This window comes from Podarcis melisellensis (genome assembly GCF_964234715.1).
Source record: "Podarcis melisellensis genome assembly, chromosome: 12".
NCBI classification, from domain to species: Eukaryota; Metazoa; Chordata; class Lepidosauria; order Squamata; family Lacertidae; genus Podarcis; species Podarcis melisellensis.
Window position 1 is genome coordinate 31582756 of NC_138544.1, and position 22800 is coordinate 31605555.

Sequence of the window (22800 nt, forward strand, 5' to 3'; positions counted from 1 at the left end):
ACTGAAGCTCTGTTCGCACCTTCAAAATGTGTAGACTTAAACATGTTGGAAGGGGGTGGATATGACATCAGTTGTCCTAATCTCCAATCTCCTGTATCCAGCAAAGGGTTTGAAAGAGCCCCATGGACTGGATTTCCTGCTTTGGCAGGGAATGGGGTGGACTTAGATGACTTCTCCCATCTCTGTCAGTCTATGTTTTCACAACTGTACATGTGTAGGTGCTGTACCCACCAATGGGAGATCATATACAGTATTTGCAGAGTTCTTGAATGTGCAAAAGATGGGAGGATAGTGAGGGTTATCTGGTACCTTATTCACACATTCAACCTTTAAGTCGAGGATGGGGAAACCATGACTTTTCAGATGCTGCTGGACCATAATTCTCATCCTTCCTGACCATTCGCCGTACTGGATGAGGCTGGTGACAGATGGAGCACAACAACATCTGGAAGACCACCGGTTCCCCAACCCTGCTATAAATTTTGAAGGTGTGAACAGAGCTACAGTCTCCATGAAAAGCCAAATTCTCATTTTCATCTCAACAAAACCAATAGACTCTACCTCTCCGTTGTTTTATGCTACAAGGAAATCCTGCAAGATCAGAACTGCTCCTGATACAGTCAACACACCCTCTCACCAGGTGCTTTCCAACAAAATGCTTCCCCTATCAGTAATAGTGCTTGTAGTATGATATCAAGTGTCATCTCACAGAAATCTCCTTCCTATTTTAGCCTAAAGATGTGGAAGGAGTTTGTTTGGTCTTCTTTGGTTCTCGATGAACTGGCCTGATCAAATGTTCTCAAATTGCTTGCAGATCAGAGCACAGCTCCAGGTCAGATTACAGATTTCTCTGAATTTTGCAGTGCATTTTTGGTGTACATTTTACATAAAAGTTGCATACAAGATCCATATTTTATTGAGGAATGCATTGAAGTGTGTATGTTCTATGTACAATTTGAAACAGCTTGCAAATGGCACAGGACAGACGTATGATTTCCTGCAAGCAAGACCAAACAGGGACATAATTTGTTATTCAGCCCATCCCCAGCTTATGGGAGAGCACGGTAGAAAATGGGAAGAGGCCAAGGGGAGGGATGGAGAGACCTGTCAATTTAGGGTTACCAGGACAAGAGCCACCCAGACCCTGGGATTACAAGGCCCAAACCTGAGACCTAGAGGTGGCCCCTGGTGAGGTGATGTCATGGGATGTACCCCTTGGTGATGTCCTTGGGCATGACACATTACCGTATGAACCACAGTTGCTGAGAGCATGTCATTCGAATAAAAAACACGTCTAACAAATTTGCAAATATGTCACTGGTTGGAAATTAGGATAGAAACCTTAGCTAAAATGGTTGTCTCTATACTTGTGAACTGCTCTTGTCAACCAGTGTTAATTATGCTGCATTTAATTTCCTTCTAACCAGTGCTTTTTTTCTGGAGGGACGCAGGGGTACGCATGCCCCTAAAACATTTTGTGAATCTTTGTACTTTTGTCCATTTACTATATTTATTTTCCCCGATTTGAACTATAAAATGGTGATTTTCTTGAGTCAAAATGAGAGTACCCCAAACATTTTTTAAGAAAAAAAGCACTGCTTTTAACCACCTCCACCCCCAGCCCGAGAGTGTATGCAACAATTTACAACCAGCCCCTAACGGGTTGGAGCTTGCAAGCAGCATGTATAGACTTTTCTTCCTTTTCAAGCCCTCTATCTGCCACTGGGAGGGTGGGGCAATCTTGGAGACTCCAGCTTAGTCCTGGAGGTCTGGCAACCCTATACATGCTATGCATAAAACAGAGTGTCTACCTTCAGAGGTAGGTAAGGCAGAGAGACCTCAACTTGCACCCAGAGCAGGTTTGCGACTGAGCAGGGATTTGAACCCAGCACTCTAAACACTGTACTACACTGGTTCTACATGTGATGTTAAGAGGGATGGTTCTGTACTAATAGAATAATTCATTCTATGTGTTGAACAGAAATGTGCAATAAAAGCAAGCTTAAAATACAAAAAAAAAGCCATTGGCAAGTTAGTTATTTACTTATGATCAGCTGCTCATGTCAAATTCATGAAAGAATATCCTAGATGTACATTCATCCTTCTTCTTTTCTTTTTCTCTTTTTTCTGGCAGTAGAGAATGGGGCTGGCTTACGTCATCTCCAACAAACGGGCTAATGAAGGAAAGAAAAGCTACACAGGCACCATGTTTCTGAACACTGCAGGTGATTGTAAGTCCCAGGAATCTTGGCAAGATGAATGGTGCATCTGGGCAATCACTGGGAGCCTATGGAATATGTGATTCATTCACTGAGTGTCCTTGCATTTTGCAAAGCCAAATTAAAAGGGAAATGGTGAGGCACAGCACAGAGATCAAGTAGCTAGGAAATACACGTGCCCCGCTGTTCATAGCTCCGCGCTGTTGGATGGATTTATTTGAAATATAAAGCTTTGGATGCTTGGAGGAAAATAACTGAACAGTTGCATCTTTAGTTTATGGCTCACTTGCCTATGAACTCTGCAAAAAAATGGGGGGGTTTGATCCTGGTCATGTCAGTCAGTAGCACCGGGAAACATTGAGGATTGGAATTTTTTTTAGGGCTGCAGACATCTAATTGCTTCTTTTAATCATTAAAAAAAAATGTCAAGCAGAAAGATGCCCCAGTTAATTAAGCAGCAGATTATTGTTTTTAAAGAAATGTTCTTATAAAAAAACAAAACTGCAGGCGAAAGTTTATGACATAAGATTCATTGATTCATTACATCCTGGGTGAGAAAGGAGAATCTCTTCTTTTAGATTAGCAGGATTAGGTCTGCTGCAACTCAGAGGCATGCACTTTCAGAGAGACAGCTGCATCCACTTCAGCTAAGCACTTCAAAGCCTGTTCCCTTAGGTGCCTCTTTGTGACGGAATTGGGACACAACCGTTATATCCTGTATGGGTCCATTCAGAAGTAACTTCCACTGAGTTCAGTGGCACTTAAAGGTAAAAGGACCCCTGACCATTCATGGTCATGGTCCAGTCATGGTCGACTCTGGGGCTGCGGCGCTCATCTCACTTTACTGGCCAAGGGAGCCGGGGTACAGCTTCCAGGTCATGTGGACAGCATGACTAAGCCACTTCTGGAGAACCAGAGCAGCACATGGAAATGCCGTTTACTTTCCCACTGGAGCGGTACCTATTTATCTACTTGCACTTTGATGTGCTTTTGAACTGCTAGGTTGGCAGGAGCAGGGACAGAGCAATGAGAGCTCACCCCGTTGCGGGGATTCGAACTGCCAACCTTCTGTGGTTTAACCCACAGCACCACCCGCATCCCTCAGTGGCACTTAAAGGGAAGCAAATAGGTTGCCATCTTATAGAGTCATACCTTGGATCCCAAACGCCCTGGAACTCAGACGTTTTGGCTCCCAAACGCCGCAAACCCAGAAGTGAATGTTCCGGTTTGCTGATGTTCTTTTGGAACCCAAACGTCCGATGGGGCTTCCATGGTTTCTGATTGGCTGCAGGAGCTTCCTGCAGCCAATCAGAAGCTGAAATTTGGTTTCAGAAGTCAAACGGACTTCTGGAAGGAATTCTGTTTGACTTCTAAGGTACGACTATATACACTTTTCTGAGATTAACCCCTTATGAACTCCATGAGTTTGCTTCTGAGTAAATACACATATGATAAACTTTAAAGAGGTTCCTTCTTCTTTGTATGGTGCAGCCCTTAATCCTTGCTGGTGGTTCTTCCCCATATTTCAAAGACAAGAAACAGCCCTGCCATACCCCTATGTCTCCAGTATTTATCACCAGGCTGTTTCTGGTCCTTAATGATTTGAAACCTCATACATATTTAAGTTTCTGTGTTTTATTTTCAAAGCATTTCAGATTGCCTCTAATTGACTCCACAGGCCATTTTTAAATGAAAAATTTCTCAGTTATTACATTATTTCCTACGAACACACACATCCACAGAGATATCTTTTTAAGATAAGATTTCTCCCCTCTACAAGTGATAATGTGATACTGCTTTTATATAGGCAATGTGAAAGAAGCATGCTGAAGAATAAATCACCTGGAGTTAACACTGTTTGGGGGATGATGCTTAATAAGAAATGGTTGTGCTTAGCCCCAGGTTGTGCATGTTTTAAGAAAATGCTTCCAAGCATTTAAAATCACATGGCTTTCTCTAAATGATTTCCCATTCCCATTCCTCTGTTTCCATTCCTCTATTGCCAGAGAGCAGAAATCATATTGCCTGTTGTTAAACATGACCAAGAGTCTGTAGATACTCACTATACCTTCAAAGCCCGTTCAAAATGCATTTCCCATCCCCTCTAAGAATTTTGGGCACTGTAGTTTGTTATGGGATGCTGAGAATTGTTGCATATGCCCTGGTAAACTCTAGGTTAGATTACTGCAATGCTTAATACATGGGACTACTTCTGAATACAGCTCCGAAACTTCAGCTGGTGCAGAATTCAGCGGCCAGGTTGCTCACCAGGGCACAATGGTTTAAACCAGAGCTTTCCAAACTGTGTCACGACACATTTGTGTGTCGGCTGCAGTGTGTAGGTGTGTCGCGCGAACACTCCCCACCCTCCTCCTGAAAAGAGGTCAGTACAGTGGTACCTCGGGTTAAGTACTTAATTTGTTCCGGAGGTCCGTTCTTAACCTGAAACTGTTCTTAACCTGAAGCACCACTTTAACTAATGGGGCCTCCTGCTGCTGCCACGCCGCCGGAGCATGATTTCTGTTCTCATCCTGAAGCAAAGTTCTTAACCCGAAGTATTATTTCTGGGTTAGCAAAGTCTGTAAACTGAAGCGTATGTAACCCGAGGTACCACTGTATAGTATAACCTCCTGTTTGCTAGGAAAACAGAATTACTATATTCACCTGAATACAGGATGCACACAAATATAAACCACACCTTAAAAACTGGAGGGGGGAGGAAAAAAAGAAAAAATACCCAAATATAAGCCACTCCATTCCTCTCTGCTCCTGGCTGCATACTGGGGGGGGGGGAGCTGCGTTGCTGTTGGCCTTTCCCCTTCCTTGCTCTCTCTCCCTTGGGGGAGAGGACAGCAGATGACACACGGGGCAGGCACTGCTTTGCCATACTCCTGGCGCTGTTTGCCCCGCACTTAAGGTCACAAATATAAGCCACACTTTAACTTTTCACGGTCGGAATTTGGGAAAAAAGTGAGGCTTCTATTCAGGCCAATACGGTACTATGTCTCAAAATGATGCATGTCTAAAAGGTGTGTCACCAACATGAAAGCTCTGGTTTAAATATATAACACCAATCCTGGATCGACTGCACTGGCTGTCAGTTGGTTTCGAGGCCCAATTCAAAGTGCTGGTTTTCAGCTATAAAGCCTTCAATGGCTCACGACTGTAATACTTCAAGGCCTGCCTCTTCCCATAAGAACTGACCTAGACCCTGTGTTTATCATCTGAGGCCCTTCTTCATGTGTCCCCTCCACAAAAGGTCTGGAGGGTTGCAGCACAAGAATGGGCCTTTTTTGTGGTGGCTCAACATTTGTGGAATGCTCTCCCTAGCAAGGCTCACCTGGCGCCAAGCCATGGTGGCTACATTCTGCCTCCACTGTTGGATAAATGAATAAACCAGCTAGGCCTTTGGCCTGATTCAACAGGGCTCTTTTTGCATTCTTCTGTTAATTTGTGGCATAGCTACATTTTGGACATCACTGGAAGTTTGCAAACTTCTTCAAAGTTGCAATACTAATCACAGGTCTTTTTATGGCTGTGTGCCATTGGCTAGTTCAAGGTTATCCCTTTTTATTTTTATTTATGTATTTAAAGCAAGGGCATTATGCCTTCAAAGATGATAACGCAGCATTGTGCCAAGGAATTTACATGCCCCAAAGCCAGGATATTAAAAGTTATAATGGTCTCCATTGTACTCCCAATGCGCTGCATGCTTATAGACTTAAAAGTAATCACCCAAGGCATAGGAATTTTTGCACGTGTGAAAGGCGAAAGTGACTTTGCATGTTAAATCTCAGCGCGGACTTTCTCTTGGAATTCTTTGTGCATTTTGTAGTGAATTTTCATTTCATTTGTATGAGTATAGCAGAATAGCAGAAATGCATTACGCACTTGGAACCTGATACTGGCATATTCTTATGAAAAAGGACACCAGAGCAGAAACTAAGCTGCTTTTCATTCACCCATTACTGTGATAAAGAGTCGCAAAAGAAAGGAACAACCATCAACGCTTTCCAGCTTTTGTGGCAACTTTTCAATGCCAGTCTCACGGGTCTATTTAGATGTCATAGTCATTTTCAAATCTGGATCAATTTACTAAGGCTGAGAAAACAAGTCTGGGTTTTTTGTTTTTGTTTTGTTTTTTTTTAAAAAAAAAATGTGATACAGCCAGAACCTGGCACATTAAAAAACCTCAAAAGATTGCCAAGTCTGGCATTTTGCCTGCATTGCCGAGGGCTCTGGAGGAGTGATGTACACTAAAAATAGTTGCAAGCACACAAAAAATGTGTTCAGAGTGTTGTTGGTGCATGTTTCAATCACTTATCACTATCTTTAGAAGGCTATTCGCCTGCCAGACAAGAAAAACTTCTTCCCATAAGATTATCATAATATATTGAAAGTTGCAGGGGCTACATGTAATTAGATGGGGAGGGGAGGTATCCAAATATACCCAAAGGAATAGATTCTAAAAGCTTTAAATATATATATACCTATATAAGATCTCAGCATATATCTGTATACAATATATCAGCTGTAGGAATCATAGAAACATGGAACTGTAGAGTTAGAAGGGACGGCAAAAAAGATCTGGTCCAACCCCCTGAAGTGCAGGAATCACTGCTAAAAAAAATAACCCTGGACTACATTGGCCCTTGTAATTGGCAGGCAGTAGGAACCCTCTAGAATGGCAAGCATAGTGGACACACTAGAGCTACATCTCCTGGCTGCATCACCAATTACAAAGCAGAGATGGGGCCAACATAGTGTGGTCCAGGGAGCAAGTGACCACTGTCTGTGGCAAGGAGGCGAACAGGAGGGAGAGAGTAAGAAGAGAGACTTCAATCTTCTCACCACCTAAGCTTTGATCTTCCTACAGCTACCACTCCCTCCTGCTAGCTCCTCTCCCCATCAGGCAAGCCAGCCCCAGCAGCACCGACCCCTCTCACTCTCCAGGCTTCAAGGATAGCCGCCTGAAGCCTCCAGAGCGCAGCGGGAGCTCCCACTGCGCTCCAGAGGCTTCAGGTTCCTTTCGCTGAAGGGTAGGTGCCCCTTCAGCTAAGGCACAGTGCCCCTTCAGCTAAGTGGGAAATGGAAGGGGCTCCATGTCTCCTGTCGCTTCACTGAAGGGGCGCTGCACAGAGAGGGGGAGAATTTTTTTTTCTTGTTCTCCCCCTCTAAAACAAGGTGCATCCTATGGTCGTGTGCATCCTATAGAGCAAAAAATACGGTATTTTTGTAGTACATAGGTGTTATGAATTTGTCTTCCCTTCCCAGCCCCCCAAATAATAGTGGAACTGAGACTCAACTATAGAAGGGCATAACCATTGCCAAACACTGATTGTGCTGCTTCTCATGTCTCTTCCCCGAAACTTTGTGGCTAATTGCTTTAATCCATTTATGGCAAAGGCTGAGATTTGGGACTTTTTAGCCTCCCCGTTCCATTGACAGCTCCCTATACACCAGAGAAAGCTGCCTGGCAAAGCTGGGAGGTCTTCCAGAATAACATTTCATGTGATGCAATGGACTGCTGCCAAAAGGGAGGAGACACACATACAAGCACATTGGCTGTGTTCAGATATCTAGATAAAGCATGGTTTATGAGAATGAGCGTAGCATCACCCAGGCTCCATCCTCTTCTTCTGCTATGTCCTCAAGGAGGAGTTTGGAAACTGCTGCTGCTGCTGCTGCTACTGCTGGCCAACAGAGTTTAATCTTCACTATGGCTTATGTGGAACAAGCCAACTTCAAAATGCAGGTTATAAAGCTGGGTTGTTTCAGTCAAGCCATGGCAAAGGTTAACCATGATTTAGAGTTTGAACATAACACAAAACTTGGATACTTAAAACTGGCTGTTCTAGTAACCTGTGGTGTCCTCCTCACAGCCACACTGAAGGAAGAATGAGAGAAAGAATTGTGCTACACAGGGGAAGACTAGGCTTGTTCCACCATGGCAAACCATAGTTTCTTATGCTACCCAAAACACAACCTTTGTTTGTGCACACAGGTGTCTCACAACCACTAAAACACTTCCATTTTCCCCCTTTTAAAACTGCGTCTGTCCAAATGCTTTCAGTTAGACAAAACTTCAGCCCAACAAGTTTGTGGATTTGCCCATTATCAGAGCATTCACATAATATCACTTAGCATCACACAAATCAATACATGTGATTTCAGTTTTCCTGCACTATGGATGCTGTTGGTGGCGGCTCTCGCTTCTCTTTCCTCAAGGGTTATTTTATAATATGACCAGGAAACTGGTGTGCCTCATTATATTGGAGGTTGCTGGCTGCTCTCGCTCTCTTTCTTTCCTGGCAGTTGTAATTGTGCAGGACTATTATTGGTCTATTTCTCCTGGGATTGGCAGGGTGTGTAATCATCACAGGCTGACTTCCAGAAGCTTAGCCATTTTTTTCATTTTTTTTGTGAGCCATATGTGAAAAAATCTTTGTAGGTACTGGAAGAAATTTTGGAAGCACAAAAATGTGACACCATTCCTCGACTCGGGAATTTGAGGGCAGCAAATTGCCTATTTCTCAACTGAATGGCTAGGAAGATAAGCGAAGGGGTTAGTTTCAGTCTCTGAGATGAGGTCGTCCGCTTATCAGGTTGTGCCACTCCAGTGGCGGGGAGCTGGTTGTTTTCAAAATCACACCCCTGCCTGAGACCTAATTTTCCCACGGAGGTAAGAAGTTGTAGGCTGTAGTGTCATTCTAACATGAGTTTTCCTGTTCAAGCAAATACAGTGGTACCTCAGGTTACATACGCTTCAGGTTACAGACTCCACTAACCCAGAAATAGTACCTCAGGTTAAGAACTTTGCTTCAGGATGAGAAGAGAAATTATGCTCCGGCAACGTGGCAGCAGCGGGAGGCCCCATTAGCTAAACTGGTGCTTCAGGTTAAGAACAGTTTCAGGTTAAGAACGGACCTTGGGAACGAATTAAGTTCTTAACCCGAGGTACCACAGTATCTCCTAACATGAAACCAGGAGTCCTTCTCAGTGGAAACTGCTCCACTAGGGTAACTATGGCACTGTCCCACCATAGGAACATAGAAAGCTGCCTTATTGTGAGTCAGACTCTTGGTCCATCTAGCTTTGTATTGTCTACACTGACTGGCAGGAGCTCTCCAGGGTTTCAGGGAGCAGCTTTCCCCAATCCTATCTGGAGATGCCAGGGATCGAACCTGGGACCTTCTGCCTTCAAATCAGATGTTCTGCCACTGAGCTACAACCCTTCTCCAACCTCAGTCTGCCCTCAGCCATCCTCCACTTGCTTGCCTTCTTACTTACAAGCAACCAAGGAGGCAGCACTGCCTATCATCTTCCTCCTCTATAGTCCCAGTGTTGCCTTTGTAGAACTCAGCAGAGAGGAGGATAGCAGCAAAGGCAGAATTAGTTGACTCTGCCTGCCATTAGCTCTGGTGCCACCTACTGTTGACTTTGCCGCCTTCTGCCATACCAGTCGCAGTGGGTACCATCCACCACTGGTCCTTCTCATACAACTACGATACCGTGGGGCTTCTGTACCCAGACGCTCTTGGCTTCCAGTATCAGATTTTGACTTTAGTTTCTTTTTTAAATTGTTTATGGACTTCCAGCGCAGCTGCCATGGCGAACTAACGATCCCATGGTAGCGGATGCCAGCCGTGCGGTTAATCAAGGATAATTTAGGAGTAATTATCCTTGTAAGCCCCCCCTCCCCCGGTCAGAAGGGGAGAGCTTTCTCTCACGGATTGTCCAATAACTGCTTCTTGTTTCGATGGAATGCGGGACAGGGACACAGAGGGCATAGCACTGCACGTATTGGAAACTCTCCAATGCAATAGCCATGAGCGGAGATATCTCTGTTTATTTCAAGATGTATCTGAATTTGGACTTAAGAAACAGGCGTGTTTGGGAAGAAGGAGAATGATAACCTACAAAATGAATCAGTCACTGAATGTCAAGGTTTTGATTTGGAGAAGACTCTGGTCATCATAATTGGAATGCTACGTAAGTGGAGGGAGCCTTTGTTCTCGTTATACATTATTTTTGCTGTGCCAGGAATCGGTAAACCTTCACTGAAAAGAACCAATTAATAATGGGAGGAAATTACTAATGGATTACAACTATATATGGAATGCAAGAGGGATTCAACAAGAACTTATAATTTTCTTTATGGAGTGCTTGAAAGAATAGACTGTGTGAAATACTGGGATGATTTGTTAACATTTCCAACTAAAGAGAGCTCTAGTTCTGATTTATGATGGTTTTGGTGAGACTCCAGCTCATTAGAAGAAACAAGGATATAAACACTGAAAGTAAGCCAGAAGTCGCAGCCGGACTTCTTTCTGCTTTCAGTTTCAGAGAGGCAAAATGGAGCTATGACACACCTAGAAATGAGCTTTCGAAGGAGGGGCAATGTTGAAGAAAATTGACTGACTACAACATGAAGGAAATGAAGAAGGTAAACAAATATTTCACACAGCTACAGGATATAAATTCCCTCTGCAAGTTAATGGATTTGGATTTATTAAACATGATAGAAAGTCATCACACAGTGGCTGCTAGAACAAAGGATTAAGATCGGAATTGTGGAACTTGGATTAATTAAGAAAATTGGTGTAGGATCAAAGAATAACATCAACTCCTGATAGCCGGAACACGGGAAGTCATAAAAAAATGTTTAATTTGGAACTGTTTAATTGGCTCTTTTGATTGTATTGTGATTTGGCATTGTATTAATGTGGCCTCCATTGGATTGTTATTAATGAAAATTTAATTAAAATTAATTAAAAAATAAAATAAATCATTTATGAATTGCTGTCTATGAAACATCTCAAATTGATTTAACAAATAAAAACAGAAGAATATAAGAAGAGTCCTGCTGTTTCAGGCCAATGCCCCATCTAGTCCAGGTTCCTGTTCTTAAAGTGGCCAATAAACCAACATATCATAAAGCGGGAATGTGGGTGGCACTACGGTCTAAACCACTGAACCTCTTGGGCTTGCCAATCAGAAGGTCAGCGGTTTGAATCCCCACAACAGAGTGAGCTCCCGTTGCTCTGTCCCAGCTCCTGCCAACCTAGCAGTTTGAAAGCACACCAGTGCAAATAGATAAATAGGTACCGCTGAGGCAGGAAGGTAAATGGCATTTCTGTGTGCTCTGGTTTTCGTCACAGTGTTCCGTTGCACCATAAGAGGTTTAGTCATGCTGGCCACATGACCCAGAAAGCTGTCTTTGGACAAATGCCAGCTCCCTTGGCCTGAAAGAGAGATGAGCACCACAACCCTGTTAGGATTTTTATCTCACCAACTTCGCAGAAAGCAGCACAATGGTTGTTGACATCATGTGAGTGTCTGAGAGCATGAGACAGGAAGTCTCAGCTTGGTTTCAGTACTGTAAGAAGTTACTTTCGCTTCTGTGTAAAGTGTGTTCTTCCGTACCGCTGCTCAGAGAGAGCAGACACATGGATGAAGCTCTGTGTATAGACAATGTAAATAAAGTAGTTTAAAGCTACGGATTGTCTCTTTCTTCTGCAATGGGATGCCAGAAGATGAGTGTGCTCCTCTCAGGGGGGAGGGGTTACTTATTACCGATCTCTCTGGACTGAGGAAGATTTACAGCCAGAGGGTGATCACCGGAGAAACGCCTCGGTGTCTTGGGAAGGTGGCGGCCTTCCCAGGAGTTTTTTTTCCAACAAACCCCACAGTTGCCTTTGACTGGACTTAACCATCCAGGGGACCTATACCTTTTTACCTTTATACTATCAAGCACAACCTCAGAAAACAGTGAATGCTGCAGAACAGCAAAATCCAAGCTCAGAGCAGCCTGATCAAATGCTCCAAAGGCTTTGGAGAACACCAGGTGATGGAATCCAAACCATGTTGTGGCCATCTATGCCTCCAGGGCATAGAAATTCCAGCCACAACAGAGAGGGCCATGTTCCACATCACCACGCAGGGAGTTACACCCACGGTGGGGCAATACACCTCCACTAACCTCAAGGCAGGTCAATGATATGAGGATAGGTGTTCCACCAAGTATCTAGGTCCCAAGTTGTTGAAGGCTTTGTATGTTAGACTTAACACCTTAAACCTATAGGTTTGGAATCCTCTGGTCTAAAAGATCATCGGGAGTAGCAAGGATGTCATAGCTTTCAGAACCCAAGACCTATGTTAAGCAGCACAGCAGATTGCATGAAATGTTCTCTTATAAAAGCACATCTTTGAGGCAGCTACATGTCAGCTGTTTGCTTTTGTAAACCGTGAAGACAAGTCCAGAGTTTGTGCCTTGCTTAACGGTTCCTTCCATTTATCTTTGATCTCTTATGAGAAAGAAGAGCATGTGAACTCGCTTCGTGTTGAGCTTTAGAAGTGGGATAAAACAAGAGTACCATAACAAAGGAGCGACGGAATTGTTTAGCTTCGTGGGGAATTCATCAGAACAATGACATTCATTTACAAAAGCATTAACCTTAGCAAAGATCTGCAAGAGAGGGCGGGGGGAAGGATGGGCTAGTGGTGACAGTTTGCATCCCTTATGTTATGTATTAGATAATGCATTAAGTGCCTGATCCAGCATGAAATATCCATGGCTTTCTGGTAGAGGCGAGCCCAGGGATGCTGGTTCCACAGCAGGCTGGCGGATGATTTCATAGGAAAGGTCACACTGCTTCAGAAAACAAATGGCAAAAATACTTCAAGTGAGACTTGTTTCATTTGGCTCTCTGCCTCCCATTTCCTGCTCCCCCTGGTTTTAAGACATTCTTCTCCTCTCCCTCCACACACACACACATTAGGTCCATGTGAGTTACAACTGGCCTAAGGCATCCTATTATCTCTGTCCTTCCAATCACTGTCTATTTCCTTCTTTTCTTCATTCCCCTGGATTTTGTACCACTCTCTGACAACTCTGCACTTGCCACTATCTCAATCATTATCAGCCCAGACCCAGCTGAAATCCGATTACCCAGGTTTTTACTTTTTTACTTTTTGGAGGGCACATAATGCTTTTGTAATGAAAGGAGTATTAAGGAGCACACAGGATGTCTAAATTAAGGAAACCTCCATCCGTCTTATGCATGGTTACGTGGGAGTAAACATCACTGATTTCAAAGGGGGACTTGTTTCCAGGTGATGGGGTCTAGCCACCTTTCCCAAGCTGGTGTCTTCTAGAAGTTGAACCTCTGTGGGGTCTTTTTTTGCATTTCTTGGGAATGCAGGGCTTCAATATATTGTTGCATTATACTAAGCCATTAGCAAATTGAATGGCCAGTTTTAAATACCAAGTGACAGAACTGGTTACACTGGTAAATGTTCTGGTCACATGCAAACTGTAGAAAGTTTTGAGATACTGTGGGCATATAATGCCATGAAAATGAAAATTAGGGTGTGTTTTAGAAAATCATTCTTTGGGGTTGGCTTTCTGTGACTAGTTATCTGGAAAGGGACCAGTGAGAAAAAGCCTCAGACATGTAGCACATCAATCAGGAACCTGTGAATGCACAGTGGCACACACTATTCCTTCTAACACCAACTGCTAATAGTGACAAGTTACAGCATTGCTATAATTAACATTGTTGTTGTTATTATTATTATTATTATTATTATTATTATTATTATTATTATTTCTTTGTATTCTGCACTTTGGTCCATAAAGCAGCAAATGACATGTTATAATACAACCAGAGAAGAACACAGATCAAATACAATGCATCAAGTTTATAATCAAATCAGCAGACTCAAACAGCAGGATCAGCAGAGATACACAACATTCACCCACTAAAATCAGACACAAACCACAACGATTGACTCCTACTGCTACCACACAGTATTAGGCATCATAATTTGCCTGCATCAGATATTGCATTTTCCAGATATGATCTCTAAAGCAAAGCCAAGCCAAAAAACTGCTTCTTCAAATATGCTCTATGTAGCATTCTGGTAGAGTGTGATTAGACCTCCAGCTCTGTATTTAAAATAATATGCATATAGATATGTATTATTTGCCAAGGAGCTTTAGCACATGCTTTGCATACAGAAGGTCCCAGTTTCAATTCTCAACATCTCCAGAAAGGACTAGGAAAGACTACCAGTCAGTGTAGACAATACTGAACTAAATACTGAACTAAATGTACCAATATACTGAACTAAATGTACCAATGGTCATAAGTCACCTCTATTCAAATGTACATACATACATAAATACATAATATGGGCTGTGCCTCTGCTCATTTTGCTCAGCAACCCTACGTACTCCCCCATCCTCACCTGCCCCTCACCCAGTGGTGTCTTACCCATAGAGGCTAGTAGCGCAGGGTGCCAGGGCGCCAAGTTCTGAAGGGTGCCAGGGAAGAGGCGAAGGCTGGAAGCGGCAGCTCCAGGCATCAGCTCGCCGCCCTCGCCCGCCTCCGCCATGCCACGCCAAAGCAGCGCCGTGCCCAGAGCCTCCGTCTGCTGTGGCCACCATGGCACGAAGCAGCCAGCTGAGCCGGGAGGCACAGCGTCCAGCCTCTGCCTCTTTGCCACTGGAGGAACCGCCCTCCAGCAACTGCCCACCTCCTCCAGCCCTGCCGGCAGCGCTGTCCTCCCTAAAAAAACTCTGGGGAAAAGGGGGGAGCCAGAGGGAGCTTTTCACCACGGCGCCCGATATGCTTAAGACGGCCCTGCCCTCACCCCCTGCCAACCTCTGATTCCCTCCCCCTAGACCTCACCCAGCTGCCAGCTCCCTTTCTTTGGACCTCACCAACAACCCTCCTTGGCTCTCATCAACCCCCTCCCCCTTTACCTTGGACCAGCCATCCCTGAGAGAAGCCCAAGAAAAGACTTTCATTCTCTCCTTTGCTCACCCATTTTGCCAGCAGCAACCGCAATATCAAGGGTAGAAAGACTTTTCCTCCATTTCCCCCCAGGTGGCAGTCCCATCTGTCAGGAACCACACAAGCTGCAGCGTCATGACATACTTACGCAAATATGGGATAATAAGATAATCTACAGGTGAGTCACATACGATAATACAGAGTGGCTGGGGAAACCCAGCCAGGTAGGCAGGTTATTATTATTATTATTATTATTATTATTATTATTATTATTATTATTAATTAGGCTTTAGTTCTGAAGATTGTGGGTATATGAGCAAATTGCATATAGCCTAAATTACCTTTTTCTCGACTGGGGAGGGGAGGGGGAAGCGTTTCCGCTGGCTAACCTCACTCTTCCACATGTGATTGACTGGCAGAAGGAAGGAGGTGGGAGGCAGGGAGAGAGAGAGAGACAGGCAGAAGAAAAAGGCTGAAATGGAGCTGCAGCCAAGTGCATAAAATTGAATTCACACAAGTAAAATGTGTTGATGACGCAACTTGACTGTATTTGTAGCTTCCATACATACATACTGAGAAACAACAGCAGAGCAACTAATGAGAAAACCTCCTGCATGAAAATGGGTTTCAGTACAAACTATCAATGCTCCCAGTGGGATGCAGATTAAGGAAATAAAAACCCTTTGAGCCTTTGCTTATGTGAACTGATACGTAAGCTGCAAACCCACACACCAGAGATAGCCAACGTCGTGCCCTGAGATAGCCAACGTGGTGCTGAACAACTACTCTCATTGACCCCAGCCAGCATGGCCAATAACCTGGGATGGTGGGAGTTGGAGCGTAGCAACATCAGGGGTGTATCATGTTGGCTCCCTGTGCTACTGTCCTCAAAGTAAACTTCCTTTACTATTATCCTCACAGTAGGTCCCAATGGAGCTTACTTTGGGGCAGACATGTATAAAGCACTTGAAACATATTTGCATCCATTCAGCTCTATTATAAACAACCCTATACCAAGGCAATGAACAAGGAGGCAAGCTAATCACGTTCACAAGAGCGAGCCATTTTTAATTATATATTTATAACAGGCAGAACGTGGGCAATTGCATTCAGGTCCACTCTTGCAGGAGCCTCCCGCTTATTTGAAGAGCCTGATAGGAACTTTATGAATCTGCACAATAATAATGAAAATCTCATTTCCTGCACTCCATGCAAGGTAGATGTTCTGTAAGAACCACCCACCTTCCTCACAACCACCTCCTCCTATTTCAAAAGTTAGCAAAGATCAACATGGTGATAAGTTTAAAGATAATGAACTTTATGTTGCAGTTATTAGATTCATCCAGGAACTGGATCTCGCAATAAAACCAGGAGTTGGTGGCACAATATTCGCTGGTATATAATTAATCATTACATAGTAATTGAAGATTGGATAACACATGCCAGCTGTAAGTGTACTCATCAGTAAATATGATGTCAGGTATTCATGTATTGAATAGCAGGGCTATTCATTTATTAAGCTTTTCACCAATAATATAGTTAAATTTAGATAGAATTGCATATCACTGACCTCTCCATATAAATGTCCTTATGAGCTATTGAAGCAAGTGAAAGCTAACTTCTTATCTAATAAACATTATTATTTTACTCCTTGGCTCAGTTCAGACAAGGAAGCTTCACTACAGCTTGATGTCATGAACAGCTATGGCTTGTGACCCACTGGGACACTGAAAATTAAAAACCATGATTTGAAGTAGGGATGTGCACATCTGTGCTATAGGATCCCACATTTTACCTCAAGGCTGTTTCCAACAAAAATGCATTCATTTTACACCAGCGTTCTCCTCCAAAATAAGGTATCTGATCTCATTTCGCATGTGCTGTTTGTTTGATAACTTAAAGCATAATTATAGCCCATCCTTCCTCTAAGTGCAGTATTCAGTTTGAAAACAAGGTGGTAAAATATATGTTTTCTAGAGTCTGAGGTTTTACAAACATTTACCACATAATTTGGATGACATCCCTGCAAAAGGGAACTTCGTTACTGAGCTTACCTCCCTTTACAAATAGCTGGTGTGTGAGTTCCAATTTGGATTGGTACCACCGTGGGGATGAGGGACTAACAATACTTCCATCTCATCCCAAGGACCTAATCCAGCTCTTGTACACAAATGTCCCATGCTAGCAATTTAAAGAAAACCTATGTGCACCAGGGCTGAAGACATAAAGTATGTTGGGTTCAGAATCCTCTTCTGTTCGGTTTCAGTCACTGGAACCAAAGAGTAGTCTCCTTTGTCAATCTATCAGTCCTGATTTCTCTCTGTTTCTCATTTTACTGAACTTCAGTCCCCACATTTCCATATCTGTTTGCAATTTTTTTATTTAAAAAAAATCCCAATAATTCATCAACATTTAATGTGGATTTATCCAAATGTACACATTTTTGTAAAGCACTTCTGCCTACTATAATGCATTTTTGTCATTTCCTCAGTAATATTCATTTGATATAATATTCATTATATGGCATGTTGGCACACATTTGCTTGGATGCAGAATCGCACTGCAAAATTCAGGGGAGCGTGAATTTCAAAGGGTGGCTGTGTACAGTGGTACCTCGGGTTAAGTACTTAATTCGTTCCGGAGGTCCGTTCTTAACCTGAAACTGTTCTTAACCTGAAGCACCACTTTAGTTAATGGGGCCTCCCGCTGCCGCCGTGCCGCTGCTGCACAATTTCTGTTCTCATCCTGAAGCAAAGTTCTTAACCCGAGGTACTATTTCTGGGTTAGTGGAGTCTGTAACCTGAAGCGTATGTAACCCGAGGTACCACTGTATTGTTTTGGGAAGTTCAAAGCAGGTAGGTTTGCCTTTTAATGCAAATGGGGATGAATTTCTTCTCTCTCCCTGCCCAGGGCCACTTTCCGCTGCACCATTTCACCAGCTTTGTGGCCTTTGTGAGAGTTACCAAAACATCAGAGTAGACTGAAACCCCAAACACACACACACACACACACAGAGAGAGAGAGAGAGAGAGAGAGAGAGACTGCAGAGCTCACAGAAACAAAATTTCCAAAGCTAGCAATCCTGGTCTTATGTCCTAGGGTGGGAAAAAAGTGTCAGTTTCTAAATATTGACTATAGCTGAAAAACCACTGAAGGGGAAACGATTATCAACAGAATGGATAAAAGCTATTTTTTCAGCCTTGTCTTAAGTAAGAGGTTGGGGAAGAAGGGAAAGCTTTCTAACTGATTTTGTGCAGTTCAATATTTATTCATCTTCATTGATGTCTCTATCAATGCTGCTGCGTTCAAAAGTCAAAATTACAATATATGCAGATGAAGATATGAAAGCAAAGCTCTGTTCCCACCATCTTTTCCACTTTTGGTAGTAGGAGAGATTTCTTTTTTCCATTTCCAGATAGCCGACAATTATTAAAAATGATAGGTGAGAAAATACATAAGTTTAGCACACAGAAAAGCACTTGCACTGGCAGACAGAGAATGTTAAGCCAGGCCAGTGAAATAATAATTTATTATTTATACCCCACCCATCTGACTGGGTTTCCCCAGCCACTCTCGGCGGCTTTCCTGTTCCCTAAACAGGGCTGCCTTCAGATGTCTTCTAAAAGTCAGATAGTAATGTTTATTTTCTTGACATCTGATGGAAGGGCGTTCCCGGGCTGGGTGCCACTACTGAGAAAGCCCTCTGCCTGGTTCCCTGCTACTTCACTTCTCGCAGTAAGGGAAACGCCAGAAGGCCCTTGGCGCTGGACCTCAGGCTGAATGATGGAGGTGGAGACACTCCTTCAGGTATACTGAGCCAAGGACGTTTAGGGCAAATTTTTTACTGTAAACAGTGGCTGATTGGTTGGTTGAAGGACCAAATGGTCCTTTAAATATCTCATAAGGCTCCTGCCTCTCAAAACTAGTTATCTATGTCACTATTGTCTACTGTCACAACACCTACAATGAATGACTCAGGTCAATGGGGTTTTTGATTAAATGACCAATGCTGAGTTTTGCATTTTTGTCCCCTTCCGTAATTTGGGATGATGGGAAATCCTGGCATGAAAGGGGGAAATCTGCCATCCCACAAAGATAACCATTGCATAGGATCTATATAACCAGCCAGCCACCTTGTCCAGGTGCTTGATTGAAACTGAACAGGGCTGGAATGTGCTTAAAGCAAATTTCTGTCACAACAATCCAAATGTCTTTTCAACCTTCTGGTTGCATCTCAGCCTTTTTCTGGGTATCATCTCTAGTCTCACAAATCTCAGTGGCTCGTGTTGAAATCCTATCTCCTGTCATCTCAATACAGGCTTCTTCCCCTACATGTCTGTCTAAAGGATATCCTTCAGAAGGAAAGGCAAAAGCAATATGACAGCAACCTTCAATGAGCTTGCTGCGGTGAATCGAAACAAAACCATTCCAATCTATACAGAGCATCCTCCACCCCCACCCAGTTTACAGCAAAAAAGCAGGTGTTTTCTTTATCTTTAATTCTAATATTTACTGTTCCCACCTGGTTGGTTGTATGACTCTTTGCTATTTATCTACAAAATCAGATAGCTTCCAGACGATGGAATGCTACACACCATTTTTGTACATAAAGAGAAATGGCTTTGGTTCTGCGTCAAGCTTTTCTGTCTTTTGGAGAACTATATATAAAGGACTCCCCACTTAGTTTTCCAACAATACAACTATGTTTCCCAGTTACTTGAACAAAGCACAATGTGCCCTCAAACTTATTCCAAGTGCCAGAAGCAGAAGAAAGAGACTGGATGCATATCTCCACCAATCCATAGTTCTCGAGGAACCCAACAGACATTTTTAAAGTGTATTGTGACAATCGCTTCTCACAACATCCTCACCTCTCTGTTTGAAGTTCGCTCTTTGTACTTTAAGATGTTTGCATTTGAATGTTTTATTGATTCCTCGTCTACCTCTGATATATATATATAATACATTTCAGACCTTGAAAGCATGAAAAGAAAGGGGCCATAGCAGTAAGTGATCAAATAATAAGCACAAAACAAATAATGCTGTTTATCTACAGAATCAGATGGCTTCTGTATGACAGTACAGTACGCCACTGGAAATAATGGTGAGTGACGTGCAAACACATCCCTGGCAATGGACCAGTGAGGAGAGGAAGGTTATCTTCATGGGGTTCAAAGAAAACTGTTGTTGTAGCATCTTCTTCAGAATATGCTGTACACCAGATACTGTGGACTAGGACTCCCAACATAAGCAATGTCAGAAGCTGCCTTATACAGACTCAGACCATTGGTCTGTCTAATTCAGTGTTGCCTACGTTGACTGGAAACAGCTCTCCAGAATTTCAGGCAGCCCTTCCTGGAGATGCTGAGAATTGAACCAGGAACAGAGAAGATGCTCTACCACTGAGGTACTGCTAATACCTAACAGTTGGCCAAGCTAGCTAGGGCTAAAAGGAGTTGTGGTCCAAAACATCTGGAAGGCACCAGATTGCAGTAGGCGAAAGGAAAAGAACCATTAAGTTTATTTATTTAGCATTATTATTTAAATTTGCGCGCTGATTTTCACATGCATATGCTCAAATCATATATGCACAAATAGATCTGCTTCTGAATAAGTGGAGCATGGATTAAAGTAGGGATAGGTGACAAATCCAGACTATAATTACCTGAGACATGCCTCTCAAACGACTGGTGGATTCCTCTATTGCAGGGAGTTGGACTAGATGACAGTTGGTGTCATTTTCAACTCTACAATTCTATGATTCTATAGTTATATCTCACCTTTCCATTTCTGTGGCTGCTGTGGCACAGCTCTCATGGAAAAGCTAAGGCCCTCCCGATATTCTTGGATGTCAACTCCCATCATGCTTGACCAGGCATGTCCAAATGTGGCCCTCCAGATGTTTTGGGACTACAACTCCCATCATCCCTAGCTAACAGGACCAGTGGTCAGGGATGATGGGAATTGTAGTCCCAAAAATCTGGAGGGCCAAGCTTGGCCATGCCTGTGCTTGACCATTGGCTATGTGGTCAGGGGGTGATGGGAGCAATCACTAGAGGGCACTAGCTTCTCCAATGCTGGAGAAGTAAGACTGTTGTCTCTCCTTGCTGTCCTTCTGACAGCAGGTGAAGTCTGTTTTATTCTCACAGGCTTTGGAGAACTGACTGTTTTTTGGGGGGGGTTAGGAATTGCATCTTAATACTGCTGTGCTGTTTCTACTATCTGTAGTTTAATAATTTGCTTTTATATTGTTTTAATTCCATTATAGTTTAATTAACTATTATTTGCTATATGTTTTCAGCTTTCTATGTTTTATCCATGTTCCATGTTCTTTTCACTTGTGTAAGCCACCTTGAGTCCTGGTCTGGGGAAAAGGCATGGTGGTAATAATAATAATAATAATAATAATAATAATAATAATAATAATAAAAGGTAAAGGTAAAGGACCCCTGGACAGTTAAGTCCAGTCAAAGGTGACTATGGGGTTGCGGTGCTCATCTCACTTTCAGGCCAAGGAAGCTGTCGTTTGTCCACAGACAGTTTTCTGGGTCATGTGGCCAGCATGACTAAACCACTACTGGCACATGGAGGACCGTGACGAGTGCCAGAGCGCAAGGAAACACTGCTTACCTTCCCACTACAGCAGTACCCATTTATCTACTTGCACTGGCATGCTTTTGACCTGCTAGGTTGGCAGGAGCTGGGACAGAGCAATGGGAGCTCACTCTGTCGCAGGGATTCAAACCACCGACCTTCCAATCAGCAAGCCCAGGATGCTCAGTGGTTTAGACCACAGTGCCAGTGCAGCAATGAATAAGCAGTGTATTATCTCTAGGAAAGGGACAGGTCTTTCAAGTGCACGCATGCAAGTGGCTGAAGGGTGCAATTGTGGGTTTCTTGCTCAAGGTTCTGCCCAAACCTAAGGCCAATCTGACACTGACGTTCACCACAAAGTTTCCACCACATGAAACTCCAAGCCCTTCCTTTCCTGACCTAAACCACTTCCAAATGAAACAGAACTCCTGGCTCTCCACAAGCTTATTTCAGCTTCAGCGCCTAGCCTTAATGAAAAGGAAACTGTTCTCCCTTTCGCAGAACTGTACCAGAAGGATACAGCAGGGACACTGTTTTGATGTGATAGGCCATCTTATTTGGCTCTCCATAGCTTCTCTCTGTGCTGTGCATCTCTCTTCCACTCACACATCTGTGGAAGCTCCTCATTTCTCCATGACTGCCCTACACACAAGCAGCCTCTTTGCCACTGCTGCGAGTTGGATTGTTGCCTTTATTTATTCGGTTCCTTTTTCTTTCCGAAGTATTGAAAAATGACTGCATGGGGTTGTCTTTTGTCCCGCTGTGATTGCTGCCTTTTTATAATTGCAGGACCCTATTCCTCCTGAGCTAATTCCAAGTGCAGTTTAAACATTAATAGGCCCAGATTTCCCTCTTCTTCCTAAAACAAGCGTTTGGGTTCTTTTCTCCAGAAATGTTAGATAGTTAAAACAAATCCTGAAATCGAAGCCCAGGCAAAGTTGGTTAATATATCATTATGGGATTATTACAGCAATCAGAGCTTAGCTGATGCAACAATACAATAAGCTGTTCCTTGAAAATTGTAACTCCGTTCTATAACCTGAACAGCTGCAAAGTTTCCTTAGTTCAAGAAAAGTTTCTCTAATAATAATAATGCCATTTCCTGCTACATCGATGCAAAAGTGAGTTCTGTTATTATCAATGGGATCTGGTCATGTGAGTAACTATAAGACAATTTTGAGGAGAAT

The 22800-nt window shown here is 43.2% G+C and overlaps 1 protein-coding gene and 1 long non-coding RNA gene across 5 annotated transcripts in view; both read right to left on the reverse strand.

Moving 5' to 3' along the window:
• LOC309353547 overlaps positions 1-20751 on the reverse strand; it is a 35985-nt gene extending 15234 nt beyond the window's left edge. Inside the window, exons 1-2 of the long non-coding RNA XR_014161931.1 lie at positions 20685-20751; positions 15361-15431 (exon numbers count right to left, since the gene is read on the reverse strand). This is a non-coding gene — a long non-coding RNA (uncharacterized lncRNA). The remainder of the gene's footprint in view (positions 1-15360; positions 15432-20684) is intronic.
• Positions 1-22800, reverse strand: part of NXPH1 (neurexophilin 1) — a 169505-nt gene that overhangs the window by 52847 nt on the left and 93858 nt on the right. The gene's annotated exons all lie outside the window — the stretch shown is intronic.